The sequence below is a fragment of the Podarcis vaucheri genome (genome assembly GCF_965113315.1).
Source record: "Podarcis vaucheri genome assembly, chromosome: 1".
Classification (NCBI taxonomy): Eukaryota; Metazoa; Chordata; class Lepidosauria; order Squamata; family Lacertidae; genus Podarcis; species Podarcis vaucheri.
This window is the reverse complement of record NC_138759.1, coordinates 41,572,783-41,600,762: the sequence shown is the minus strand read 5'-3', so window position 1 is coordinate 41,600,762 and position 27,980 is coordinate 41,572,783. Positions and strand designations below refer to the sequence as shown.

Below are 27,980 nucleotides of genomic sequence, written 5' to 3'. Positions count from 1 at the left end.
TTCCATTCATGTAGAAGCTTACAAAGGGTGGGTTTTTATCTAACTTTCAGGGCTATGTGTGGGAGGGTACATTTGTATCTCACATTTCTTCCCTCACAGACTCAAGTTAATTTACATGGGATTACCAGACCATCATCCACTGAGGCACTAAATGGACTCAGATGTGCTTTAATGCATTATAATTTAGCTTTCACGTGGCATTAAAGACACTTCTGGAACTATAGAGGAATGTAGTGCAAGTTGAGTGCTCATTTTCCGTGTTATTTGCTTCCAGGAAAAACAATGGTTTGCAGATAATGAGGGAATGAGTGCTAAACTTGCACCATAGTTCTGGAAGTAGCGTTCATATTGTGTGAAAGCTCAAATGTAATGTGGAAATGTTAATATGGAATAAAATGTTATGTGCAGCCTACATCACATCCTTTCAAACCATGTTCTGGGATCTTTTAAGGTAGTTTTGGAGCCACCTGCAGATGACATGGAAGCAAGAACCATCACAGTATTGATTTATTAAATTTCTGTCCTTCCTTTCCTAGCAAAGGAACCCAAGACATCAAACCTCAAAAAGAGGAAACAGTACAGTTAAGATAAATATTACAAATAACGCTAAAATGAATATTTACAGTGAATTTAATGAATCAGCATGTGCTTCTGAACTGAAGAATTCATTCAACAGTCACACTGCCTCTGATTAGAAAACCAAGATCACTCTAGTTAAATGTAGCTGGATGAAAACTACCACCAAGTATGCTTCATGCATAACTGCTTGGTGTTTGAGCAATATTTACTGTAGAGTCATGAGTATTTTTCAGCATCTGGGTCAGGTTCCCATTTCAATGCCTTAGGCATGAATCCAAGCTATTTCCCCTGGTATAAATGGATTTATTCAATTTAATTAGCTAACCCAGTATAAATAAATTTAGAATCTGGTTTTCTATGTCCATCTGGCCACATGAAGTGAAGACCAATTATGCTAAAATGATATGCATGCATAACTGTAGATAAATATTGAAGCACACATGTTGCTTAGCATAGTTTTTCTTAGCATTTTGAGTATTTAAAGATAACTCCTTGTGTTGTCAAAGCAAATTAACTTATTCTTTGAAAATCAGCCTTCTTCTTTTTTTGTAGGTGCATCTTGCACATCCCCACACATTTCTTATTATTGATAGCTTGACACGTTTTTATCTCCATGAACAACAAAGACATGTATAATTCCATGCGATTGTCTTCTAAGAAATAGGGGGGAAAACTAATTTACAATACAAATATATTAGGGCTCTTTATGTAAAAAAGCATCACATGTGTTGATCAAAATGACTTACTTTACAATATTTGATGCTCAAAAGAGAACTAATTGTATTGCATGTTATAAATGTATATTATCTCCCATTCAAGCTGTGCTAAGGAGGAAAATTGACAGTAGACATCCTGCTAGCTTATTAATACAGCATCAGTGTTATTCTAGCAGACTTTATAGAATCCCACACTAGAAATTACTTTATTAAATTACAAACTTGAATGTAGATTAAAGATCTCCTACACATATATTTTGCATTAGCTATACTTTTGGCTTCCCTGATATATTCACTAAAGCTACACAATCCCGCTGGAAGAAGAAACTGTTACTTATTTAATTCCAAATTCCACCTTAGCTAGGACAGTTACTGAAGAATGAGAGAATATATATATATATATATATATATATATATATATATATAACGCACATACTTGCAAATGCTACATGATGAAAACATAATTGTCATGTATGCATACCCGATGTATGTGTGTATGTGAATGTATATGTATATTGGAATAAACTCTTCCTAATCAGTTGTGTGCTTTATAAAACAATGCAAGCGAAATGACAATGCTGTCATTTGTATATGCTACTTCAGTTCTGTAATGGAAATCTGTAATTTTTTTTCCCCTTGCCAACTCATTCCTGACAATGTTAATGATTCACTATAAAGCAGCTTCTGTGCTATGATTTGTGACATCCGTACTGGTTAGATGGGAGGACTAGGCAGGTTTCTAGGGAGTGTTTTGGATGCAGAAATGCCTTGAAGATAGCACTTTATTATATTTAGGACAAGTATGACATCCCACTTCAAGGAAAAGGCCCCTATACATATTGAGAAGGGATTTCTGTGGTTTAAGTGGGGAGGAGAAGGTTAGTTTAAAAGAATGCCTCTGTGTTTTTTGAGACGACATGAAGATAGGGGGGTAGAGAAATGGAGGCAGGAGGCAGAAGGATTATGGATAATGGAAGAATTTTGCCTGAGGGTATGTCCCTGCTTTGCCTATTCCTGTATAACTAGAATATTTATAATTCAAATACTTATCTTTAATAATTAAAAACCAACGAATATTAAAGACAAAAGGTAGAGAATATTACGTACACATGTGTAGGCATCATGCACTAAATCCCCACAATTGCAAAATATAGCAAGAGCTAGATTTAAAGGAGGTTTAAAAAAAAGTGAATGTATTAAAATTGTCTAGAAAATAGAATTTCTAATTCACTCTAGTTCTGCCAGAAGTGATACTCCCTTACTGCTTATTCCTGCACATCCAACTAGTCATGGAGAGAGCTACTAAAAATACACTGCTTGGTGATGTGACATCAGTGCATCAACAATTAAAAAGTGGAATGCAAATATTGTAGGTTTTTGGTTGCTGGGTTTTTGTTGTTGTTGTTTTAAGGTCTTGAAAGTTTTTTTGTCATGATTTATGAAAACAGTGGGTTTGGCAGAGAAATTGGAAGGGAGGGCATCCTCGGAACGTGGTCTTTACATAGCTTAAGTAAACTGCTAGTTATAGTGGAATGTCACAGCCTACCACATTCAGTGCCAGCCTCTGATCTGCTTTCCATAGACAGCAAAGAAACAAAGAAAAACAGCCCTTACTGTGGATAGCGAAGAATGTTTGAAAAGAAAAAGAGACCTCAAATGTGCCCCCAGGAATTATAAAGCTGTCAGTTACCACCAGAAAACAATACAAAGGCTTCAACAAATAATTTATAAAGAGGAACTACAAAATATATTGAAACACACAGTAATAATAAGATTGTTCCTATCTCTGTCTTGGTTTTTTTTTATAAAAAATTTGTTGCTTTTTGAAACAGTATAAATAAAAGTTGGGAAATTAGAGCAAACCAATCGGCTACTATTACAAAACCTTGTTACAAAACCTTCTATGCAGGTAGCTTAGCAGCCAAAAGATGGGTAAATCATAGGTCTGAGTGGAATTATTCAATCTGGGCGAGAGAGAGCTCAGTTATTGAAGCATGTGGCCTTTAAGAAAGTGAATTTATGGATGGTAGCTTAAACTGATGTTTGAAAATCAGAGGTGTTAATATTTACACCTTTATTCATTATGGCAAGGAAAAGATTAATGAAGAATTAAACATCCACATCTCTTTGCTCCTCCATCAAGCAAAGTAATCCCTAGTTGAACATTAACTCAACCTGACAATAATAGAGAGAAACTCCTCTCCCCTACATCTAACATGCGAAAGAAATGCAACCCCATCTGATTGCCAGATTAATATATTTATGCAAATGTAACTATTGCTAATGAATTAAGCCAGTGATTTTATTATTATTATTCAAGGGAGTTAAGTGTACATAGTCTGAAAATATGTCTTGAGGCAGAGGTAAACAATAGTATTAAGCAATGATGTTAATAATGAATATGCTGTATAACACCTCTTCAGCTCCTTCAGGTTTGCAGCAGTCCTGTGATTAGACCATGTTGCTAATGACTTGCCTCAAATATAACTGATCAGGTAAACACCTACATACGTATATTTTAAAGAATTAGTATCTGAAGAGCGAAAGATGCACAGCTCATGCTGTAAGAGCTTCCACATCAAATGCTCTTCATTGTCATGAAAACCTCTCACCTAAATGTTGCGAGTCTCCCGTTATTATGAAGACTCGCAACCAAATATAGAAAATATGACCAAATATAGGTTCTCATTCTGAAATTCTATATGAATTTAATGGCACGTTTAAAATATATAAACATGTGCATAGATTCTTTCAAGCACAAGGGGAGAAGCAGCATGCCTCTCAAAGTAAGTTGCTGGTTCAATGGAATAGTGCTGATAGGTTCCATTTCTGCTTGTAGGCTTCCCAGGCATCTGGTTGGCCACTGTGGGACAATGGAGGTGGGACTAAATAGACTTTTGTTCTGATACAGCAGGGCTCTTTTTATGTTCTCTCTTAATTACTCTGCCCAGTCTCCTGTGCTGCCCATTATGCATGAAACCCTCACTCAGACCAAATCCCCTCACCAAAACCTACTTTTCATACGAAACACTGATCTTTAATTGAAATGAAGCCCAAGAATGTTTGAGTACATTTCCCCACATCCATCCCTGGGTAAGCTTGCATTGGGTTATATCCAGTTAAGTTCAACTTAGAGTAAACCCATTATAATAAATGTTAGTCGTGTTCATTCATTTCCATGGCTGAGCATAACTGCACTGGGTACAACTCACCATCCTCTCCATATTTCCTTTCCTTCTCTCATTTTATTTGGAAGCACCTCAAGAAAAGGACCTGCCTACTTCTTAAAAATACCATATACCTAAATCATCATATGTATAAGGTATCGATGAATTATCAACACACAGGCATATTCTGCTTCAATTGCCACAGTTGAAGCACCATTTGGAAATCACTGTATACATGAACATTGCAGTGGCATCTATCCGTGCAGTGACAGCCCTTGAGTTATGTTTTCCAACATGAAACCATGCCAATTGGGAAGGATTACATATGGGAAAGCAGTAGCCATCTTGCAAATGTGAAATCTCGAGCATGCAGGTTTCAAATTTGATATCAAATTATACATCTAATTTATTTTCTCCTCTGAAGTAAATAAAGAAGCATAGTGCATGGTAGTATTTTCTTCCAGATTTAGGAATTCCTCCTGAAAGCATCCCATGGGGGTGAGAGACACTTACTGGAATGCATGGCATGTTTCATCCAATTCTGGGAAGTGGCCAAGGGAAGCATGACTGTTCTAGGGTGCTTTGAGACGTCTGTACTGGCTGTGGCTTGATAGCAGAAATAGATGGACACGTTATCCCCACAACATCTTCCAAGGTTCCCAAGATACCCCATGACTCTGAATCCATCACATATGTGTAATAACATTCAGTGCTTCTGTTCCGTACTGTGCCACCCATGGTCTATGCAAGAGCACCAACTCCTATTATAATCCAGGTCTGGCAGTTTCTGAAGGCAATGGATGACTGTAGCAAAACACCAAGGTTTGTGTCCCAGGACAACCAGGAATTATTCAGAAATCCAGGATCTAATTCAGACATGGAATTTCTGTGTCCTGGTCTTCTGTCCCTAAGTGTTTCAACATGCATTTCCCTTTCAGCAGCAGCCAATGATGTAAAAGAGGGAAAACACACATCATAATCAGAACAAACAATATGTAAAACTAGATGCCACCAAGGGAGGAGAGGAAATTCAACTTATGGGTGCCATGTTCTTTATAACGTGTCATTCTGCCTAGAAATGGGCACAGATGCACACATATGTATACATATATATTTCAGGCATAGAAACAGATCATTACATTTCTTATATGTGTGTGTAATCTTTTTTCCTGTTTTCTGAATGTTTGAAGCATATCAAAAAGGTAACAGAGGCTTTGTTAGTACTGATTTAGTGTAATGAAAATCCAGAATTCACTGCGTACATTTATTTCACTTAACGCTTGCCTCAACATTCCTCAGTCACAATCTGGATGAAACTGTATACCTTTTCTGGATATCACAAAGGTGAAATCTATTCTAAATGACAATTATTATTTTTTCCTTTAAAACTCATATGGAAGAAGTAGTTGTGTGTCAAATTACAGGACATGGTTTGAATCAAATCTCTCCACCTAGGGAGTATTCCCACCTCTTTGGGTATTTGCATGTATCTTCTAAATCTATTTTAATGAGCTCTGTATAACCTAGCGCACATACCTCTTGAGCCTGATGAACGAGTAATTACTATTTTGATTCCCAGGAGAGGCCTTTGAAAACCCATCTTGTCACAGAAGTTATGGGCATAATATTTTAATTGTGGATAGGATTGTATTGAGATATTGCTCAGGTTGAATGTTTTCCCCAATATAGTGATGTTCTAAATGCCTCAGTCTATGAACTCATATTTCCCCCATATTTTACAGGTGCTGTAAAAACAAAGAGATATTTGCTGCAAGGAAATTTGAGTTTCTTACGCAAAATGCAGGGAAACTTTTAACAATTCTTTCATTCATTGCCAATAAGTAACCACAATGACACTTATCAAATCTGTGCTCAACACTCCATTTCTAAACATCTACATTTTTATATACAAGGTGGTCTGTGGTTTAGTTCCAAGCTGCTACAGTCAATACATTTGTATGTTAGCAGGAACAGGCCAACCAGTTTTTTGTTTTGTTTTTAAGTTCTGACATATCTTACTGCTTTTGAATTTGCCACAAGCATGAGAGAGTCTAAAAACAAGTACAACTTTACTCATTTGCCGTATCCCAATGTGCCCAGAAACTGAAACAATCTTGCTAATTGCTGTGCATACCTCATTATAAATGTAATGTCTGTGTAGTTTTTCCATACAGAGCAGCAGTGGTCAGCAGCAATGACCACCTCCTGCATCACTGCAGCTTACCAGTGCTCCCAGTGCCACCTTGCCCCTCCCTCTCTCCGTCCTGATGAACAGCAGTGACACTGGCGGCAGGAGGTCAGGCAGACACCACTGCCCCACCAGCTGCTAGCACAGAGATCATCTATGCTTGCAGTATTGTTACTCCACCCATCCAAATAATCTGGGTACCATTACTGCCCTAAGTCTTCTATATTCACCTGGGGGGATAGTAGAGTTTGTAAAAAACAAAAACAAAAAAACACCTCCCTTCTCTTCCATGTAATGAAAAGTATTAGGCTAAACAAGCAGAACTCAATCCTGTTCTGTAACAGGCATGATTTGTTTCAGAATGCCTGGGTATGGGCTATCACAAAAATAATTAATCATTGTATTCACCCTATTCTACTCCTATTTGTTTGGCCCTAGGCTTCAGAAGGCTTTGGCAAACTTTAGCTTCAGCAAACTTCAACAAACAGCAGAGCACTCATGAAGGACCAAAGGAGATGGATGACCCAAGACTTGAAAACTGCAACTCTGTGATATTTTGTTCAAGCTGCTTGGAGCTTTAGCTAAAACATGGGGGCAGTTGTGAGAACTTGGCATCTTTGGGTGACAGGAACCTGATGATAAAGTTAAAGAATTAGATAGATGATAGATTAGATAGATGATAGATAGATGATAGATAGATAGATAGATAGATAGATAGATAGATAGATAGATAGATGATAGATAGATGATAGATAGATAGATGATAGATAGATAGATAGATAGATAGATAGATAGATGATAGATAGATAGATAGATAGATAGATAGATAGATAGATAGATAGATGATAGATGATAGATAGATAGATAGATAGATGATAGATAGATAGATGATAGATAGATAGATGATAGATAGATAGGTGATATAGATAGATAGATAGATAGATAGATAGATAGATAGATAGATAGATGATAGATAGATAGATAGATAGATAGATGATAGATAGATGATAGATAGATGATAGATAGATAGATAGATAGATAGATGATAGATAGATGATAGATAGATAGATAGATAGATAGATGATAGATAGATAGATAGATAGATAGATAGATAGATAGATAGATAGATAGATGATAGATAGATAGATAGATAGATAGATGATAGATAGATAGATGATAGATAGATAGATAGATAGATAGATAGATAGATAGATAGATATGCTAAAGAACTGCTCAGAAAACAGAGGTCCCAGGTGCACTTTACCCTAATTAGACTATGGACACCCATAATCTACATCTTATGTTGGTTTGCCTACGTATATTGTAAATTTAATGTAAAAGACGGAAAATTCTGCTTTGCCCCCTGATCAGTATAAAAATGTAGAGAGAAACATTCCCCCATTCTTAACTTGTGCTTTCTGTCTGCTCTGGCTGGATAACTATGAACTTGATTCCGAAATCCTAGTTATGTGAGGAAATGTGGAAAATTAGGCTATGCTATGGGAATTATAAATTCTGTTAGATAACTAGATGGCTGAAGACAAGAGACCAAAACTTAAGTCAGAGTAGGAAACAGCAAGTTTAAGATTCTCATTCAAATTCCACTTGGTTTATTGCTTTGTCAATGAAATTATAATACTATAATTGCTGATCTCATGAAATTTTAATCCATATTATTTTTTTATAAGTATTGTATTGCTTTATGTTGTTACGTTTTGCTTCATCAGACAGAATAACAACATCTTCCATATGAAGATACTACTATGCCCTGAATAGGTTGTAGGTTTTGCGTCTCCTCTAGATAGCCTGGTAGGTAATGCTGGGGAGGAGTCCATGGTTGTGGTGCATGCATAGCTGTCAACTTACAGATTTGAAAATAAGGGACCAGCAGCCTTGAAACTAAGGGACCAGCAGCCAAAATAAGGGACCTGCAGCCTCACCTGTTCCAGGCACTCCAGTCTTCCTGTCCTCCTGCAGTCTGGTCAAACTCATGCTGGTAGCTTCGAGAACACTGTCCAACCAACTTTGTAATCAACTGAATAGAATCTAAACCACATGCACCACAAGGCCTATGCAGCCTCAACTTAAGATGGCTCCCCGGCCTGGCTTTGCACTGCAAAGTTTGCAGCAGCACGTACAACAAAATGGCGTCCAGCATTCAAAAAACCCCTCAGCTTGCATTAACTAGCCACACACAAGGCATGCAAGCTCCACCCCCAGTCGTTCTTAGACTTCTTATTGGGTGAGCAACACAGCCAAGCAACACAGTTGGAGCCTCCCTCCTCCCTGGCCAGCAGGGAGGGAGAGGAGCTGCTTCCTTTGAAATTTAAGGGACATCATTTAAGGGACATCTATCAATAAGGGACAGCAGCGGGACATGGCGCTGGAATAAGGGACTCTCCCTTCAAATAAGGGACATTTGACAGCTATGGGTGCATGTTGGCACCAATAATATGGGCAGGCCTGTGCAAAGTTGGGGGCAGCCAGGTACATTTGCCCCGATCCTTGGAGTGCTAAGCTGGCTGGGTCTCCCTGCTAGGCACTGGCTGCTTTTTTGTTTGAATTTATAACTTTATTCTAACAGGACTCCTGCCCCGGGCCTCAGACAAGCTTTGCACAGGCCTTAACATGGGGATATGTAGTTGTGCGGTCCCTGAAACACACAAAATAGGTAGTTAGGTAGGAGGTTGACCTCTGAAACCAAATTGGCCCGAGAACTTCCAGAAGAGTGTGTCTTGTTCAAAACAAAACATTTTGGTCTGCCCTGATGTACAGTCTGTTGCATTAAAAAAAAAAAATTGTGATGAAAATTTTGCTAGGCAGAAAACATATTGTGCCCTTCAGGTAGCGTAGCTGATTCATAGCAGCCACCTTAGATTCAGAGACACTTGACAGATGGATGAATACAAATATCCCCCACGTATACCTGCACAGAAAGCTCTGCTAACGTAAAGGTCGCAAGGGAAAGAGGAATCCAGAACATCACATTGATGGTGGGTGCTCATGTTAGAATGAATCTGTAATGCATGATCAGCACACTGCAATGTCCCAAAACCGTATTGACAAATCATATTGTCAAGCTATACATTACAGTGAATGGTCTCAAGTAGAATGCTTGTATTTCTATGTGAATGCTGACAATCCTAGATAAATCTTATGGATGTCTGAAAATATACATTTCTTTGGGGCATTTGTTTTCTGTCAAACTTACCCCCTGCACACAACTGTTGAGAGGGTAAGACCCGGCATAAGCACCCAGTATAGTGGGGAATTTGCCAGGGGGCATCATGTGCAGGATCCAACAGGACTTAACACACACACAAAGAGTGCCCACTTCCATCTGGGTAGCCAGCAGTGCCACCCCTGCAATCTCCACTCCCCTTCCGGGCTTGCCTATTAGTGGGCTTACTTATTGGCTAAAGCACCACTGCCATGGGTTAACCCTGCTCATTAGTCGCCACGAGGGAGAGGCGGCTGGCAGCTGCAGGAGCATCATCCTGCTGCAGGCCCTGAGTGGGTGAGGAGGGTACCAAAGGCCGCCTGTTCATAACTTTCCAAAATCTGGAGCCAGGCCTGGTTAAGACACCCAGTGAGGGCCTCTGATATTTATTGTATGGTATGGGCAGGTTGATATGTGTGAAGACAGTCCTGTTTAGGACCTTGAAGATCATCCTCAGCACTTCAGATTGGTACAATATATTTCTTATTCACATCTATATCTTTCCTTTCTTCCTCGTGGAACCCAAGGTGGCATGCATGTGGTTTCCAGGCAGTTGCCCAGCCAAACGCCAACCAGATCCAGACATTGCTGTGGGACAATATAGATGTAATAGGATTTGACTCCCCAGCACCAACCAGTACCTGGGCAGTCACATAACAGTTATGCACCAGCTGAAGTTTCCAAATCAACCTTAAAGGAACTTCTACATATAGGGCATCATAGTATGTATGTATTTAGGCTGGATGTCACAACTACGTGTACAACAGAGGCAGGATCTGTTCTCTCCAGATAGTTTCACTTGTTGACACACCAGCCTAGCTTGGAAAGATGTGCCCCAGGCTACAAGCACCACCTGAGCATCCCTAAGTTTTCATTGTGTTTTTTTCCCAGGACTAAAAATAGACTAAGAGCAGTAAGGTAAAGGTAAAGGGACCCCTGACTGTTAGGTCCAGTCGCAGATCACTCTGAGGTTGCGGCGCTCATCTCGCTTTACTAACCAAGGGAGCTGGCGTACAGCTTCTGGGTCATGTGGCCAGCATGACTAAACCGCTTCTGGCAAACCAGAGCAGCTCACGGAAATGCTGTTTACCTTCCTGCCGGCGCGGTACCTATTTATCTACTTACACTTTGACATGCTTTCGAACTGCTAGGTTGGCAGGAGAACCTGAGGTACCACTGTATATAAATTTCATAAAGCACTTTGATGTGCTTTCGAACTGCTAGGTTGGCAGGAGCAGGGACCAAGCAACGGGAGCCCACCCCATTGCAGGGATTTGAACCACTGACCTTCTGATCGGTAAGCCCTAGACTCTGTGGTGTAACCCACAGCACCACCCACGTAAGAAGTAGCTGATCTTAAACTAAATAATTCTGAGTTTGTATCTAAGGGTGCATTCATAATATTCATGTTATCAGAAGTGAGTTGTGTGGGCTTTGTTCATTAGTTTGTGTGTGTCTGTGTTTGCTTGCTGTTTGAAAGAACAGCACTGGCTTCCAATGATCTTCTGAGATTCAAGGTTTTCATGCTGATTTGAGGACCAAATAGCTGAGAAAACATCTCATTTCATATTATTAGCCACCCCTATCTCTGACAAGTGATAGCAAGAGATTCCCAGGGTCTTGGAACTTAACCAGGATTGTGTTTCCATTGGGAAATCAAGGCACAGCAGACACTAGAATCTTTAAGAAATATAGTTTATTTTACACACATTCACACCTAAAGCCTTCAATGGAGCAAGTGCAGAACATTACACTCCAAGGGTGTCTCTTATTGCTCTTCTCATGGCTTCACCAAGCTTTGGGTCATGACCACTGGTCTCTCGGCGCAGCCTCTCCCAGCCAACGCGCATGGAGTTCTGCCTGCTTCCTGATCCTTCTTCCCAGAACCCCCTACTCCCAAACCTCTGTTGTAAAACAGCAACCTTTCTTCCTTCAGTGACATCACTCACACGTGTTACCCTGACAACCTCCCTCTGTGCCTGCCAAAGCCTTCTGCCTGGTTGATGACTTCCACTTTGGGGCTATGGCTGGCCATCAGCACCATTGTTTCTTCAATGACCCACATCACCAGGCTGGCCTCACGGGGAAGTTAGCTGGTGTTATTCCCAACCCTTGCTAAATTCAGGGATTTATGAGTTTGCTCAAATTTATGACCCTGCAAATTTATTCAGGGATTCATGAGTTTGTTCAAATTCTGACCCGTCACTGAATGTAGAGATTATGGTGGTTCTGCCCCTCCGAAAATCATAACAATATGAACAGTATGAATCTGCCTTTGCATAAATGCTTGCAACCTCACAACCAAGTGAGGCCCACAATGTGGGGGTAAATGGAAGGATCTCCTTTGTGGTAGCCCCACAATTAGAGAGTTACCTCCCCACTGAGGTGACCTGTGCATCAACATTACTGTACATCACCAAGTGAAGGCACATCTCTTTGCCCAGGCAAAGAGAGCTGAAATTGTTGATTTCAAAAATTGCCCTGTGCACTTTTATTGATGGCTTAGTTGTAGTTAATGTATTTGTGTCAAAATATTTTTAATTGGTGGCTTTAATGTTCTGTGTATTTCCTGCTCTAGGACTGTCTGCTGAAGAACAGATTGTACTAAATGCTTGAAATAAATACATAATAAACAGTGCTACTATAAGGAACAAAGAGTGAATTTGGTGAAAAGGGTAGTTCGGACAAAGAGATTTGTATAATAAAAATGCTATGAAGTCTGCATGAGATGTAATGAAATAAGGAGTATTTAACTGCTTTCATGAAGTGCAGCCATTTCATACCTAAACATCTTCATAATATCCCTTTTATTGCTATGCTTCCACAGGTGGAATGCACTGAAAATAAAACTTTCTGCACTTTCAAGCAAATTTCAGTTTGACCTTTTAAGATATTCCTTGAAAATTTTAACCACTTTTCCTCTCACAGAGCACTTCAAAAGATGTGTTAGTAATTGTACATGAGCAAGAATGAATGTGAAGAGCATTCAGGCAGCTAATATGAGTGCATTTGAAAAGGCTTTGTATTGTAAACCCAAAATAATTCTGGAATGACAACTACAGTTTCTTCTCCAGCCTAAGGAACCTCTTATAGTATGAAAAGAATAATTTCACAAGCCTGCCTTTGCCTGACAAAGATGTCTTGGCTCATTTTTATAGGATCCAGTCTAAGGAATTTTTTTTTTTAACCCCCTTGCTGTACTTATTACAGGGCTTGTCTTTAGATTGTTAGCAGCAAAGGGTTCAGACTGTGTAAGCTTTAAGCTCTGTTTTCTCCAGTAGATGTCACTTGCAGTACATAATAATTTATGTAAAGAAATAAGTGAACATAGTGTTTGGTTCTTTTGCATTTGAAAGCCATAGTTAAAAAGCTGTATGGTGTTTTATACAGGCAGTAAATTTGGGCATTTGAATTCTGTAAATACCAAGAACTGAAGCAAAATCATTTATTTTCAGTTTGATCTCAGGGAGATTATGACTAGATCTGCTTTAGCTAGAAAAACAAAACAGAAAACAAACAAACTCACTTGAAATATGGCATCTGGGCTAAAAGATACCTAATAAAAAACAAATTTTGAGAACCAATCCATCGCATGTATTCTATTTTGACCGATTTAAGAGCCATCCTATATACTAATAGCATACTCATTTACTGAGTGTGAATCCTTATGTAGTATAAACAATACACATTGTGCATGGATGATCAGGTTGGGGGGGGGGCAAGCTTTGCAGATGTACCAAAAGTATTTAGAAGAAAAACACTAAAGCTGCTGTCCTACACCTGAGAGTAAGCTCTATTAAGCTCAATGGGACTTCACTTCAAAGCAGACATGGGTTGCACTGTCAGGGCAAGGAACCCATAAAACAACCCAATGTGGACTGAATGTGCTCGGTGGGCACAGAATGCTAACTAATGTGTTTGAACCCGTTTTAATATTGTATTTTAACATTGTTGAATCCAGCAAAATCTGGGACCTTAGGGTGAAAGGTGGGTAAGAAATCTAATAAATTGCTGTTGTTCACAGGGAGGAAATGGATTGGTGATGTAATGGAGTATCCTGGGAGAGGGCATGACTTGCCAGCTGCAGGAGAAAATTGAGGGGTTTTGTTGTTGTTTTTAAATTACTCCTCTTTCTAAATGTACTTGACCAGCACTTGAGGTTGAAGCCAAAAAGGATGTACTATTTCCTTGGCACCTTCCCTAACAGGCAAGATTGAACAGTGGCACATTTCCTGTGGGTGGTAATGGCAAATCATAGGGCTATAAGTCTGTTAAAGAAATTGCTAAAAGAGGAAAACCCAGTGCATCGTTCTAAATTTATGGCCGTAAAAAAAAAAAAAAGTGTGCGATCTGATTCAGCATTAAGGCATGCAAGAAACTTTCTTGGGGCCACTTACGGGTTCTTCCTTCTGTAGCATTTGCTAGATGCCAATTTGTAGTTTACAGAAGCTTAACTTTTGCCTTCCTGAACCTTGCAGGCCTCCTTCGAGGTACTGGATTTGATTCTTCTAACACATACCCTCACTCTGCTCTACTGAAATTATAAAAAATATAATCATGCTGAAAAAAGAGAAGAGGCTCAGGCAGAGCCTGAGATGCATGAAATACTGCTGCTAGAACATTCTTCAGTAAAATCCTCTGTTTCTCCTTCCATAATCCACCACTAGCATGGCCCTTTGGTTCCTTGAGCTACTGCATGACCCCTGATTGCAGGGAGCCATACAATAGTTGGCTTGTTAGGGTGGAAAAGGTGAAATATACTCTGCTGCCTCTTATTCCTTGGCAGGAAATTGGAATTGCCAGGGTATTTTTTTTATCGCAGGTCAGACTCCTTCGTTTTTAACAGCTGTGGGGAAAGTAGAAATTCAGTGGACGAAGCTCTTTGAAATACGGCCATGCAGTGATGTGGAAATGAATTCGTCTGCTTAATTTCTATATGTTCCACAGCTGTTAAAAGTAGAGGTGTCTTGTGGACAGTGGGAGAGTTGGCAGCCCCAACTGCTAACACTCAGCACTTGGTCTTTATTGGTAACCTGAGGGTTACCTTCTAATTTATGCAGTGCAAAGGTTTGTTGCTATTGTATATGAACTGCAGGCACCCACAGCCAGCCTTGAATCTCTGTTGCATGTACCTGCAGGCTACTAAAATTTGCAAATACTTTTTTGCCGCACACATGCATGTTCTATGTGCACAGGTAGCACATTTTACGTAGCTGTGTAAAAAAAAATCATAGCCCTCAGTTCAGAGAAAAAATGGTTGCATTAAGTTTTCTTTGAAGTCAGTGGGATAAACCAGTGAATTATGACTAACTTGTCTCATTAATTTGTAGGATTTAGCAAACCTCTTTTGGATTAAGATAAAATTATGTGATACAGCCTCAAGACATACTGCAAACTTTGTTAGGGCTACTACCATAGGATCTCTGTTAGTGCATCTTGCTAGAAACTGCTAAACTGTTCATATGCCACAGAAAGTATAACTGTGGCTGTCAGAATCGGGCCTAAACGCTTTGTAAATGATTAAACCTTTTAAATGAATTGTTAAGAAAAGGAAAAAAAACCACGAACAGGTTTTCTGAATTACATATTAGGTCAGTTTCATTTATTATTATTATTTAATAAAATAATTATTTAAATCATTATTTTAATAATTATAATTATTTATAATAATTTAAATTATTGTTATTTAAGTAATAATGGTTGATGTGATGGAACACTACCTTTTCATGCATGTGAAGCAATATTAGCATTTTTGCCATTATGGAATTGTAAGTTTGTTTCCCTTTTTTGGTAGTTATGAGAGTAAACAGTCTTGACCTTCAAAGTAGGATATGCATTGCCACCGCCTTGTGCTTTAACATCTACGGTTAGAACAAGAAATGAGAATATCCTTCTTTTCCCATTTTTTCCCGCTCCAAAATTTCATTCTGCATCAGAAACCTAGCTTATATAGCCATATTTATATTGGAAGAAGCTGCTAACTACCAATGAAACCAAAAGGTGCACAGGTCAGTTTTCTTAATTCTCAAAGAAGAAGAAAATGACGTGCAACTTGGTGTGCTTTTAAAAAAATATAAAGGAACTGGACTCTCGTTTTGAAAGGCAATGGTCTGGATCCTAAGTGCCCTTTTATTAATGGCAGGGCCTTTGACTTAGTGGAGCAAGGAACCTCCAGGTCAGCGGTTCTCAACCTGTGGGTCCCCAAATGTTGTTGGACTACAACTCCCATCATCCCTGAGCTCTGACCTTGGATGATGGGAGTTGTAGTCCAACAACATCTGGGGACCCACAGGTTGAGAACCGCTGCTCCAGGTGCTGCTACTGTCATCCCTGACCATTGGCCATGCGGACTGGGGCTGATGGGAGCTGGAATCCCGGGAGATCAGGAGGTCTACAGGTTTCCAACCTCTGCACTGACATTAAGAGGCAAAGTAATTTTCACTCCTTTCTCCCTGCAGCTCCTCATGCTTCGTCCCACAAAGTTCTAGGAGGTCCTCCAAGCCTCCAAAGTTATGCAGGAGCTCAGGGCTGCATGAGCTAGTCGAGAAGGGGGGAATTGCCTCTCTTCCATTAGCAAGCACCATTCTGTGAGCAGAATTATTAGAATTTAACCCAATATGTTTTAGAGCTAAGGAACTCTCCATATAAGCTTGAAAATACCAAAAAATATATATACAGTGGTACCTCGGGTTAAGAACTTAATTCGTTCTGGAGGTCTGTTCTTAACCTGAAACTGTTCTTAACCTGAGGTACCACTTTAGCTAATGGGGCCTTCCACTGCCCCTGCGCCACCATCACACAATTTCTGTTCTCATCCTGAAGCAAAGTTCTTAACCCAGGGTACTATTTCTGGGTTAGCGGAGTCTGTAACCTGAAGCGTCTGTAACCCGAGGTACCACTGTATTTGAAAGGTTCAGAAGTTTAGTTATCATGAGTAAGATTTTGAAGCTCATTGGCCATAACTGATCTCAGATTTAGCATACATAATCCAAGTCTCCACTTGATTGTGACCTTTAAAAATGATTTGCCCACTTATTTGTTTTTATTACTTGCTTTCTGAATTTTATGTTTACAATCTACCATAATATATGAAGCTATTTAGTTGGTTTTAATAAGATTTGTGCTAAAATGCAGGTGTAATGACATACAGATCTATAGAGATTTTTTGTAGTTTAATATAATAAAATAGGGGAGAAATGGCAACAAGATACCTCTGAATGGCTTCAGTGACTTCAGTTTTTATCACTTTTGTGGGGGGAAATAGTTTATTCCTCTAAAAGCTGCAATCATGTCTAGATCATGCAATTCCATGTTGTGCTAAAATTAATATACTAAGCAATTAATCTGACATTTCTATAAAATGCTATCAAGTGCCTCAGTGTTGCTGAAAGTCTGGCAACAAAGGAAATATCACAGTGACCTATTTTCACTGTTAGTGCAATTGTTTTTTCAGAGTTCCGCTCTCTAGGAGGAAGAAAATTCTTTGGAGTCACACTGGAATGCCATAGCAATGGGGTGTACTATATCTTTTTTTAAAAAAAAAAAAACTTAATAGACTGGGGAAATACTCTTATTTCTTTCACGTTTCTGCAAGCTTTATAAAGTTGCCATCAATTCCTAGTTAAAAGAAGCAATAACATTCTTGTTCAAAAGGCCAACTGTGACAAGAGGCGCCAATCTTCTGCTTCCCTTTCGCTCTCACTTCCCAACCCAGTGAAATGGTTTAATCTGGAGAATTACAGCAAGATGTGAGGAAAAAGTGAGTCTGGCAATACTTCATTTGAGGGATTATAATGAAAACAAGAATACAGTGGTTACTTTAGTGTGCCAAATGGTGTGTGCGTGTTTGTGTATGTGCGTACTAACAGTGACCTTGATCTTACAGGTCTCTTTAAACTGCAGAAGTAGATATGGTGACTTGTATCACTGTTGTGGAAAGGAGACTGACCATTGGAAAATGACAGAGCAGGCTTTGGTCTATTTTCAAGGTAAGCCTTTTCACTTTTCTGATTATAAGAACCTCTGCTACACATCTGATAAAAAAGGGCACACAGTCGATACCATTTTCTTTCTGCGCTGCAGCAGCCCAGTGGACTTTTGCCTTATATGTGCAGAATTTGGTTACAGGAGTTGGCGGGACATGTCTATGTCGAGTCTTACACTTTCTCCAGGTAAATGTAATCTGATATTACTCCAGTAGGAAATGTGTTTCCCCAATTTCATCGGCATGCTGTAATTATTGTCAACTATATTCTTTCACACCACTTTCCCCCTTCCCAGACTTCACGCTAGAAACAGGTATCCTGTGAATGATAAACCTTGACTTGCAGAACAAACCCTTTCCACCACCTTGTCAGGTTAGAGCTAGATATATAAATCCATTCATGCATGTGCCCACGATATTAAATAATGCTTCATTAATGATTTGTTGTGAAAATCAATTCCATCCCTGAAGATGTGAGTGAAATCTCTCGTGCTTATTTTTCTCTTTTTAAAAAGCAGCCTTTTGTTTGGTCATAGTCCAGAATCGACAAACAGGAGTTGTTTTCCGTAATAAAAAAATAAAAAATCTGTTTGGAATTTTAACATGGAGCACAGAAGTATCTTTTGGTGTTATGGAAGCGCAGGAGACATTTCAGCTTCTGACAGGCCCATCTTGGGGATTGGTGAAGAGGACACAAGGTTATCCTTTTCCAAAGTTATTTGACATCCGGGTTTACCCTTCTGCAATGTTTTGACATGGGTTAATTGTCAACCTCACCCATGTAGGTGGATACTATTAAGCACAGTGTTACATGAAGTCACATGATTCTCTTGTTTAAAGAACCAAGTACCACTTCCAATTTACTTTGGTTTTGGTGTCAATGTTTAGGAATATTTTATTTGACTTAGTAGAAAGACTTTATTACTCCTACAACAACAAAAAGGCCAAACAAAAGAACAAGAAAACAATCCTGGACACCAAGCAACTGAGGGGGAAAAGGCATCACATTACAATTTCTCGTTTTAGTAGTAGTAATAATAATATTAAAATCTAAAAATGTAAGCCTGCTGTTGTACATTAGAGTCCTGTTTTAAGCAGTATTCTCTTCTAATTCTGTGGGCTCATCGGTATTTTAAACTAAGGTATTTGAAATGTCCAGTACGATTCACAAAATAATACACAAGTGTCAGTACTTTATTCCTCCTGAAAAGCAAGCCAATATGAAATAGCTTTGATTTAAATGGGAGACTTGGCTGCCTTTCAAGGTATCTTCCTGTACTCAAGCAGCCTGCACCAAACACTGGCAACCCACTGGACTGTCATACTCTAGAAAATATTGCATAGATCATCTTCAAGAGACATACTTTCATGACAGTCCCTTGATTAGCATGCGGACCACATAACTGAAGTTATCTTAAAGGAACTGCACGTTTTGATTTTTGCATTTTACTGTACGGTTGTGGAACTCAGTGCAGTCCACTATGGGTGCAGCAGTCACAAAAAGAGAGGTCCCTGAAGAGTAAAATTAAGCCCCGTTTTCCTGCCTTGGTAGAGCAAAGAGTTGAATGTAGACATAGGAAATAAATACAGACCCCCATTTCCTGTAATGTCTGTGAATGTGTGCTGAAGATGGGAGGGTGAATCCTCCTATGCAGTGGACTGGATTAAACCTCTGGCGTATTATTGAAAATTGGTTTGTAGTGGTAGGGAAGTATTAGTATTACAAGCAAAGGCAATACAAGATTTGGGTAGTCAACTTTAAAGTTTTTACTGGTTTTTTTTTAAAAAAACCCCTGATCAGATGGCAGGTTTCCAACAGCAGACTGAAGTGGAAAGAATACAAAAGATATTGATGCTGCTTTATTTACCACATATACAATATTTTATTTTTCTCTTGTGACACAGAAATTGTAACCACAATTTACAAGTGTATGCCCACTCAAATTGCTATTGATTTTGGTGATGTGTTCCCCTGATATTATCTTGCCTTAACCTCATTCATAAAACTGTTTTGAATTATTTCAGTCTGTCAATTATTTTGACTGCTAAATAGTCAACTCAAATTTGCACTTACCTTTTTTGCACTTGTTCTTATTGGCAGAAAGTCTCTATATTTGCCTCTGTTTGCAGATTAATGCACATGGGAAACTAACCATAACCCTATTGGCTCAATTTGCTCTCTTTTTTCAGCCAATAGATGCATCAGGACTCTGCTTGCTAGATTACATATATTTTTGATCTTAAACACATTTGCATTCACATGTGGATTCCAGCAGAAGTTATTTCACCTAAGTGTTGTTAAGATTTCTATCCTGATGAGAATCCTTTCCAAAATTAACCATGAATAGGTTAACCCGCATAATACAAAATGATGATGCTGATAATCTGTAATTGAAGAGACAGTTAATTTATACCTCCTGCTGTTTCAAAACAGTCCAGTGGGACACAGAATGTCAAAGTCTACTTTAACTGCGAGCTTGGGGAACTGTCGTGGTTTAGATTAGATGTTTTGTGACCCAAACAAATTGATTTCTGTGCTGTCTTACAAACTAGTATGGCACTTTTTTACTACGTTTTTATCCTGCTTTTCAGGAGCTGCTCAAAGCTGCTCACATCAATAAAAACAAAAGAAGAAGAGAGGGGGTGTGAGGCCCTGCCATTAGCCTTATAGACGGAAAAATACAAGATACACAAGTGAGGGGGACGGGGGAGAGATAGACAGTGCAGATCTGTTCTTCAAAACAATGTGGTGAGCCTTATGTCCAGTTCAAACAGGTTGATCTTCCTTGTTGGTGTTTTTGACTATTGTTCCTTCATTTAATGGATGGGGCCAGAGTGTCCTTTCCCTTTGCTTCTATTCTAGAGCATCCTTTCAGGCAAGGAGAGGGCATGTGAGACTCCTGAAGCTACTTCTCCTTTGGCAGATGCATGGAGGCAATGTGGTCCCTCCCTTTGCTGTGATGTTTTTCCTGGGAGACAGAGGAACCAGCTTCCCAGTGGCCCTTGGTCCCCTGACCAATGGCAGAGAGTGCTCATATCTTTCAATTCTGCCGTGTGTGTGTGTGTGTCCTTTTGCAAGTACAAAATACCCTGAAAGCTACAACCTTTTCTTTATCATGTGATAGCTCTCCACCCTAACTTAGCTTTTGAAAAAGATATACCATGGGGAAGCATGAAAAAAAAATTAACTCCACCCTATCTCCAGTCTGACATGCAACCGTTTCTTTACTGTGTCAAGATTCAGCTGCAAGGGTAGATACACTGTGCCTCAGGCTCTGTTCATGGCTCACATCATTAAACCAAATCACTTTTTGGCCCGATTATCCTATTATTTCTGCCATCTCGTATATATCTTTATTATTATTCCTATATGTATAACCTATGATGGCCAAGGGAGGTGGGGACCTACAATATGTTTCAAAAAGGAGAAACCATTTGATTTCAGCATCTACCTACCATCACAAAATGCATGTTTTAGGAGGGGTTTATTTCCCAACAACTTCCCAAGAGTGCAAAAAATGCAAAAATAAAAATAAAAAATGGGGAAGGGTGGTGGTAAAAAAGTATTATTCTATACATTCCCAAGTATTGATTGGGAATTTTGCTTTGGCAAAGTTATCTGAGTTTCCCTGATGTGGGTATATAACATACTTTGTGCTCAAAGCTTGGATGTATGTGGTAGATCTCATGTCATTATGAACAGTTTTCTTGTTCTAGAAGTGAAAGAGTTCATTGTCTTCCCAAAGTTTGCAACCCATCCAATATCAGGAGAGGATTGATTTGTTTCCATTTACCTGGTGCAACAAGGCAATGTGTGTGTGTGTGTGTGTGAGAGAGAGAGAGAGAGAGAGAGAGAGGGTATCAGAATAATCTGTCTCTTAGCAAACATGCAAAGAACATAAATGATAACACAGAATATACAATAAATAAACAGCTAAAACGTAATAATGAACACTTTCCACATGAAATTCTACATAAATATTTTTCACGGAGCTTGTAGGTCAAGACAGTGGCCAAAACAATTAGGATGTACAATACCTCAGTTACCAGAATTTGCTGTGGTATCCACACACTATTTTAATGATAACTACTCCATTGTGGGTATGATGCAGCTGAAGACAAACATTCTAAAGTTCCATTAATTTTGGTGAGTTAAACATGTGTTTTCAGTGGAAGAGATGGAGTCAAAAATGCTTAATTTGTCTGAGATTTGTGAACCGAAAGGCTACTTTCAGGAAGGCTAATCAATAAATTCCCAGAGGTTCAAGAGCAGCAACTCATGAGAGGGTCTCCTTGGTGATGACCCCCAAAATATGGAACACCTTCTCAACAGAGTTGCATCGGGCACCATATCTTTACAGCTGTTGTTGTTGAAGACACACCTCTTGAACATGACCTTTGACAAATTAAGAATTGTTTTTGGTGTCCTCCCTGCAATGTATTGCAAAGATTATTGATTTTGTTGTGAGGTGAGGTTTTTTTTTTAAAAAAAACCTGTTTTAATTGTGCTTTTATCTGCCCTGGGAAGTTAAATGTAATTCTGAACTTTTTTTTCTTTTTAAGGAATAAGTCCCGTTGAACTCTGTGGGGCTTCTTAGTAGACATGTATAGGGTGGCACCTAAAATCCCATTCAGGTGTGGGCTTAAATCTCCCTTTGGAATTAATGGGATTAAAAAAATACTGAATATTAAGTATTTCTATAAATATAGATCTATTTATGTGTGGTTCAGCAAACTTTACACTTTAGCCAAGATCATGCTGCTCAACAGCTCAGCTGCTGTGAATCAAAAGGTTAGATTTAAGTGTCCTCAGTCACCCAAGGAACAGTATTATCCAGTATGACACAAGCCTAGATATGTTGTCTTATGATTGCCATATAGCCTCGAGTTGAGAATATAGGACAAACTCTTGTGATGTTTTTGTTTCCACACTGCTTATGCCCATGTATACTTCTCTAGGCACTTTGATCAGAGCAATGATAAACAACGAAATTAGCATGGTAATTATTGCAAATGCATTGATAGATATCATAAGGAGTTTGCATATGTCATTTTATATCAAATGTGTTACCATTATTTCATACATAATGATGAATGAGCTTATTACCATTTATATAGCACTTAGCCATGCAAAGTGTGTAACAGTTTTCGGCTGCAGACTTCATATGCTAACATCGGTGGGAGTTTTTTTGCAGAGTTCAGTGTAAGATTTCATCCAACATTTTGTTTGCCCTGTTTGTCTGGCACTATTTAAAAAGAAATAACCATGTTCCAGTAGACCCAAGTGGTAAGGTCTTTCCTGGAATGTATCACTTTATCTTATGGGTGTGTAGAAGGTGGGTTGCATGTATGAATCCTAGCCCACCCCCCAAGAAATAGAATCTTCCCCAAAGATAGAAGTCTTACCGATGTGCTAGTTTTCTCCTGACTAAAACTTGACTAAGGTTGCAATTGTACACACACTGGCCTAAGAATAACCCCCATTTAAAATTGTATACATAGAGGACTTACCAGGGATTGAATGCCAGTATAAGCATCTGGCATCTTCAGAATCCAATATGAGTGGCATTGTTCTCTGTGGGCTAGTAGATAGATAAACTGTTAAGATTTGACACCAGAGCCAAGGATTCACTGGGAGTTCTTAGACAAGTCAGAGTCTCCCTTTCTGTAAAACAGGAATTTTTACGGTCTCCTTGACAGGATTTTGTAAGGAACCACATTGTAGAAATGTCTGGTATTAATTATCTAAACCTACCTTTGCAGAAGCTCATTCTCCAGCTTTTGTTATGTATCTTCTGTGCAGTCCCACGCAGTATTGGATATGATATTGGAAAGAAGTTTCCCATTAAATATGTCCCTGGCATTTAGGTGAAAGAGAAGGAAATGTTGAGTGTGAAGAAAAGTTGATTGTCATATAATCTCTTCTCTCAGGCCACGGGTCTAAGGCACTTAGGAAAGCCCCAATCAACATGCTAGCTCTGCTCAGTAGACATCTGGCCAGGTGTCTCTCAGAATGGCGCTGTCTTGCTTCTTCAGTGGCTCTGATAATACACGTGATACTCACAAGGCTGCTGTAGTACTGCTGAAATCTCCCTGAAGTCAATGTGATTTAAACAGGCTTACAGCCTGCGGGATTGCACCCGAAGAGATTACACCTTGATTTTGTACACATTACATGGAAGCAATTCTCACTTAAATCAATAGGAAAGCTTTTCCAGGAAGCTCTCAGGACGGCTGAGCTAGGCTGCATTCCGAGTCCACATATGTGGATGCAAGCCCCACTGAAATCAGTGCAGCAGACTTCGGAGGAAATATGTTTGGGGGCGGGCACCCGGGCACCCACCCACACCCAGAGAGAGAGAGAGAGAGAGAGAGAGAGAGAGAGAGAGAGAGACATGTCTGTCTTTCCCATTTCCCGGAGAGCTGGCTATGATGTGGCACTGTAACATTATTTAAACACCTTAGAAAATGGCTTACATTTGACTTAGCTTCTTGATCCCAGATTTCTATAGAGGAATCTGAAACGATTTTTTCCTAAGCCCATCAAAAGTTGTTGCGCTCTCCCTCCTGCCTCCGTATCCCTAAACTGCTCTTCTCTAATATGTGGCGGGGAAAGTCTCAGGTCGAAACTTCGATGGAAGAATCACACTACCGGGCTGGGCTGTGGCGCGGGGGGGGAGAGTGGAGGGACCCCTGAATAACTTAACTGCGGAGGACAACGAAGCATATGTTTATAGGTAGTGAAGAAAGAAGAATCCCCGAATCTGTATTAATTATCCTACAGAGGTAACAGGGTTGCAACGATTCTCAGTTCTGACTAACACCAGCAGATAGCAGCAAATGTGAGAGCTCCCAGACATTATTGAGCGCTGCTGCTGACTTGTTTTGTTTGCAAAAAAAGAGTAAATGTGGTTGGGAGGGATTGGGGGGGCTCGCTTCCTACCCACCCACCCGCTTCGCTTCTTTCTGCTCGCTAGCGTTAGATAGGGTCGTGTTTCTCCCGTTCCTCCCTAACGGGAGTGGAGGAAACTTTTAACAGGACAGGCAAGAACTACCTCGTGAGAGAGAGAGGAGACCCCGCAGCCCGGCTGGCGAAAGGGAAAAGTTCACGGCAGGGTTTCCCCGCCTCCCCCACGCGCGTGTTTATCTGAGGACACAGTCCTGCCATCCGGAGTCATTAGGAAGGTGGGGCGCCGCGACGAGGCACTAAAGCACCTTTGCCTTGCCGGGGGGGGGGAGGGACTTTGTACTTTAATCTCTGAGTAAATAAAGAAGGGAAAGGGCAGAAAGAGAGAGAGAGAGAGAGAGAGAGAGAGAGAGAGAGAGAGAGAGAGAGAGAGAGAGAGAGAGACTTGCCCAAGTGAGCGGATGGTCTCGTTGCGCCTGTTCCTAGAAAGAAAGAAAGAAGGAAAGGAAGGTTGGAAGAGTGTGGAATCGCTTGCTTTTGAAATCTCAATAGAGATCTGGCCCCCAACCCAAAATCTCTTCAGTGTAACCTGTGAGGACCAAATAAAAAATGTTTCTTCTCACGGGCTTTGTTTACTGAGAGAGGAAACAGACCGTGTGTGTGTGTGTGTGTGTTGGTGGGGTTTTTTCTTTTTGGTTTTTTAATTTAAAAAAAACCAAAACAATAACGCCGTGCATCCTACTCCTGGACAATATTGTGCCGAGGTACAAAACACGGGAGTTAAGGCGCTAGTCCTCTAGGCGCCAGCCTCCTGCACAGATGCCCGAGGCACAATTCGCCTCTGTTGTTCCGAGAAGACAAGCTTTGCTTTCCTGAAACAAGGTGCCCGTCCATGGAGTTTGTCAGGGATCATAAAGTGTGCATCGATTATTCAAAGAGCCATCGATTATCCCAGAATGCTTACTGCAGCAATGGGAAAGGTTAAAAAGGAAACTGACCTCCTGCCTACGTGACACAAAGTCATTAGGTAAATGAGGTATTCATACAGGTTAGAATCAAGGTCAGGCGGATTTTATTGGGGGAGATTAAACGCAGCCTTGAGCTTCGGAGTGCGGCGAGGAAGGGGGGGTCAGTAAATCGGATCCTAAATCCCAACAAAAGCAAACAAGTCTGCCCCCACTTCCAGGTTTCATTTGGAAGGGGTTGGAATTTGCTTGCTTTTGTTCTGCCTCCCAAATACACGGAAAAGTAATATCTGCCGGTGTTGAGCAGCCTTCAGCGAGGGACTTCGGTGAACTGATGCGACCCTCCGGATTTGCTCCTTTGGGGCGGGGGCTTCTGGTCAGCCCCTCTTCTCCCCCCATCCCATTATCATGTCGGGTTTTTCTTTTTTTTAAGAATTAAAGATGCGGGCGATGATGTCGGGGAACACCCCGGCGCGCCCCCTGCCTCACTCTCTCCTCCCCTCCCATCGATAGGAATCCGTCAGATTAAGGAGAAAGGAGTGAGGAGAGAGATATGTATTTATGCACATATTTATCCCCTCTAATTAGAGAAATTAATCCTCTTATGGCTAAAAGGTAAAGTCGGAGGCATCCCTTTGATGTTTAATAGCGTCATTTGTGGCCAACATTCCAGCTGATTAAGGCGTAATTGTTGTTAAATGCTTTCCGAGCGCGCGAGGGAAGGAGGCGCCGGGCTCGGAAAGGAACGAAATTCGGGCGCCGAGGGGACGAGGCTCGACGGATAGGCGCTCCGGACCCTCACCTTTCCCCAGCTCCTTAACAGTGGCCTTTGGGCTTATTGCTCCATGCTAAGGCAGTGGGGCTCCTCGGCCATCCTGTCCCTTTTTCGGGGGGAAGTTTGCATCAACCCACACCGTCTGCTGGGTGCGTCCCGTCGCACTTTTTTTACAGGGACCGAGGAATCTTCTCCTTGCCTCCAGCAGGGGAGACACGCCGGCCGCTAGCAGCAGCAAGACGCCCCTCGGCGCATAGGGCGTCTTGGTCGCGCGTAAGGTGGGTTCCTGGAAGCCACCACGCACTGCGGAAACCCTCTCCTGGAGGGGGGGGGTCACAAGCCCAAGTCAACAAGGTCCCTTATGGGGCCAGAGCCTCCGCGCCCCCAATCCACTCGCCTTACTTCTCAATTTACAGGCAGGAGAGAGTTGGAGGTCCCTTTCCAAGACTTATCACAGGCTAGTTTGGATGGAGAGGAATCTTAGACGGTAGTAAATAATAATAATAATAATAATAATAATAATAATAATAATAATAATAATAATAAATGCTGTCCTCGCTAGTGCAAGCATCCAGCCAGGTGAGTCTGGAGGAAACTGCGGGGCATCCGCAGAGCAACCTGGGCTTAAGGGATGGGGATGGGGGTGAGTCCAGGTGTTTGTTTGTTTTTACACATTTTCGCCTCGCGAAGCGGCTCTGCAAGAAAATGCGAGAGAGAAGTTAACCAAGAATTTGTGGCTACTGTTCTTTTCAAACTTTGTGAGCGGGATCTTTTACGCGTCCTAGAAATCCAGGGGTTTCCTAAGGATGGCCCCGATTTGCCTCTGGCCCTCCCAAATCCAACAATGTATGTTTACTCGCCTTGCTCCTGTCCTGCTCGTTTCAAAGGAGAGGACTGAGGCGCTCATTTGACCATCGCGAGGGGCATTTCAATCCATAAACACACAGATCAAAAGGCAGCTGGTTATTCTTTTTATGCCCTTGCGGCTCCTGGGACCGAAGTATCTGTGCGCCTTTCTCGCGTCCAGGCTTCATACAGGTGCGCCTGTTTGGACCGACCCGCCTGGCTTATTCGCCCCAATCTCTTCTTCCTCCGAAACAAGCCTGTTATTTCAAAATCGGTTCGGATGTTTATCCGGAATCGAAATTCGGCAGAAACCAAATAAGTGACTAGGAGCGTAGCCCGAAGTGCAGACTCAAGTAAGCGCAGCCACTTCGAAGCGGGATCTGACGGAACGATCCTAAACCTGTTTACTGAGGAGTAAATCCGACTCTCTTCCGCTGAGCTTACTCCTTAAGGGAGCGAGAGTGCAGCCTAAGTAGGCAAGAAAGCGAGAAGTGGCAGGGATCATACCAGTTGAAATGGGGACTGAATCGGGATGGGCTTTATTTAATCAGGTCGGAAAGGCAAGGGCGACACAGCGGATCTCTTTTGCAAGTTAGGCGAGGCGACCCAGGAAGGGAAAGAGGCGGAGGGGGG

At 40.7% G+C, this 27,980-nt stretch overlaps 1 long non-coding RNA gene across 1 annotated transcript; it reads right to left on the bottom strand.

Moving 5' to 3' along the window:
- Nucleotides 1–22,216: 22,216 nt before the first annotated feature.
- On the bottom strand, nucleotides 22,217–27,717 carry LOC309542704. The gene is made up of 2 exons (XR_014224384.1): nucleotides 23,610–27,717; nucleotides 22,217–23,519 (listed from the first exon to the last, which is right to left on the bottom strand). It is a non-coding gene; the product is annotated as an uncharacterized lncRNA (long non-coding RNA).
- Between the last annotated feature and the right edge of the window lie 263 nt (nucleotides 27,718–27,980).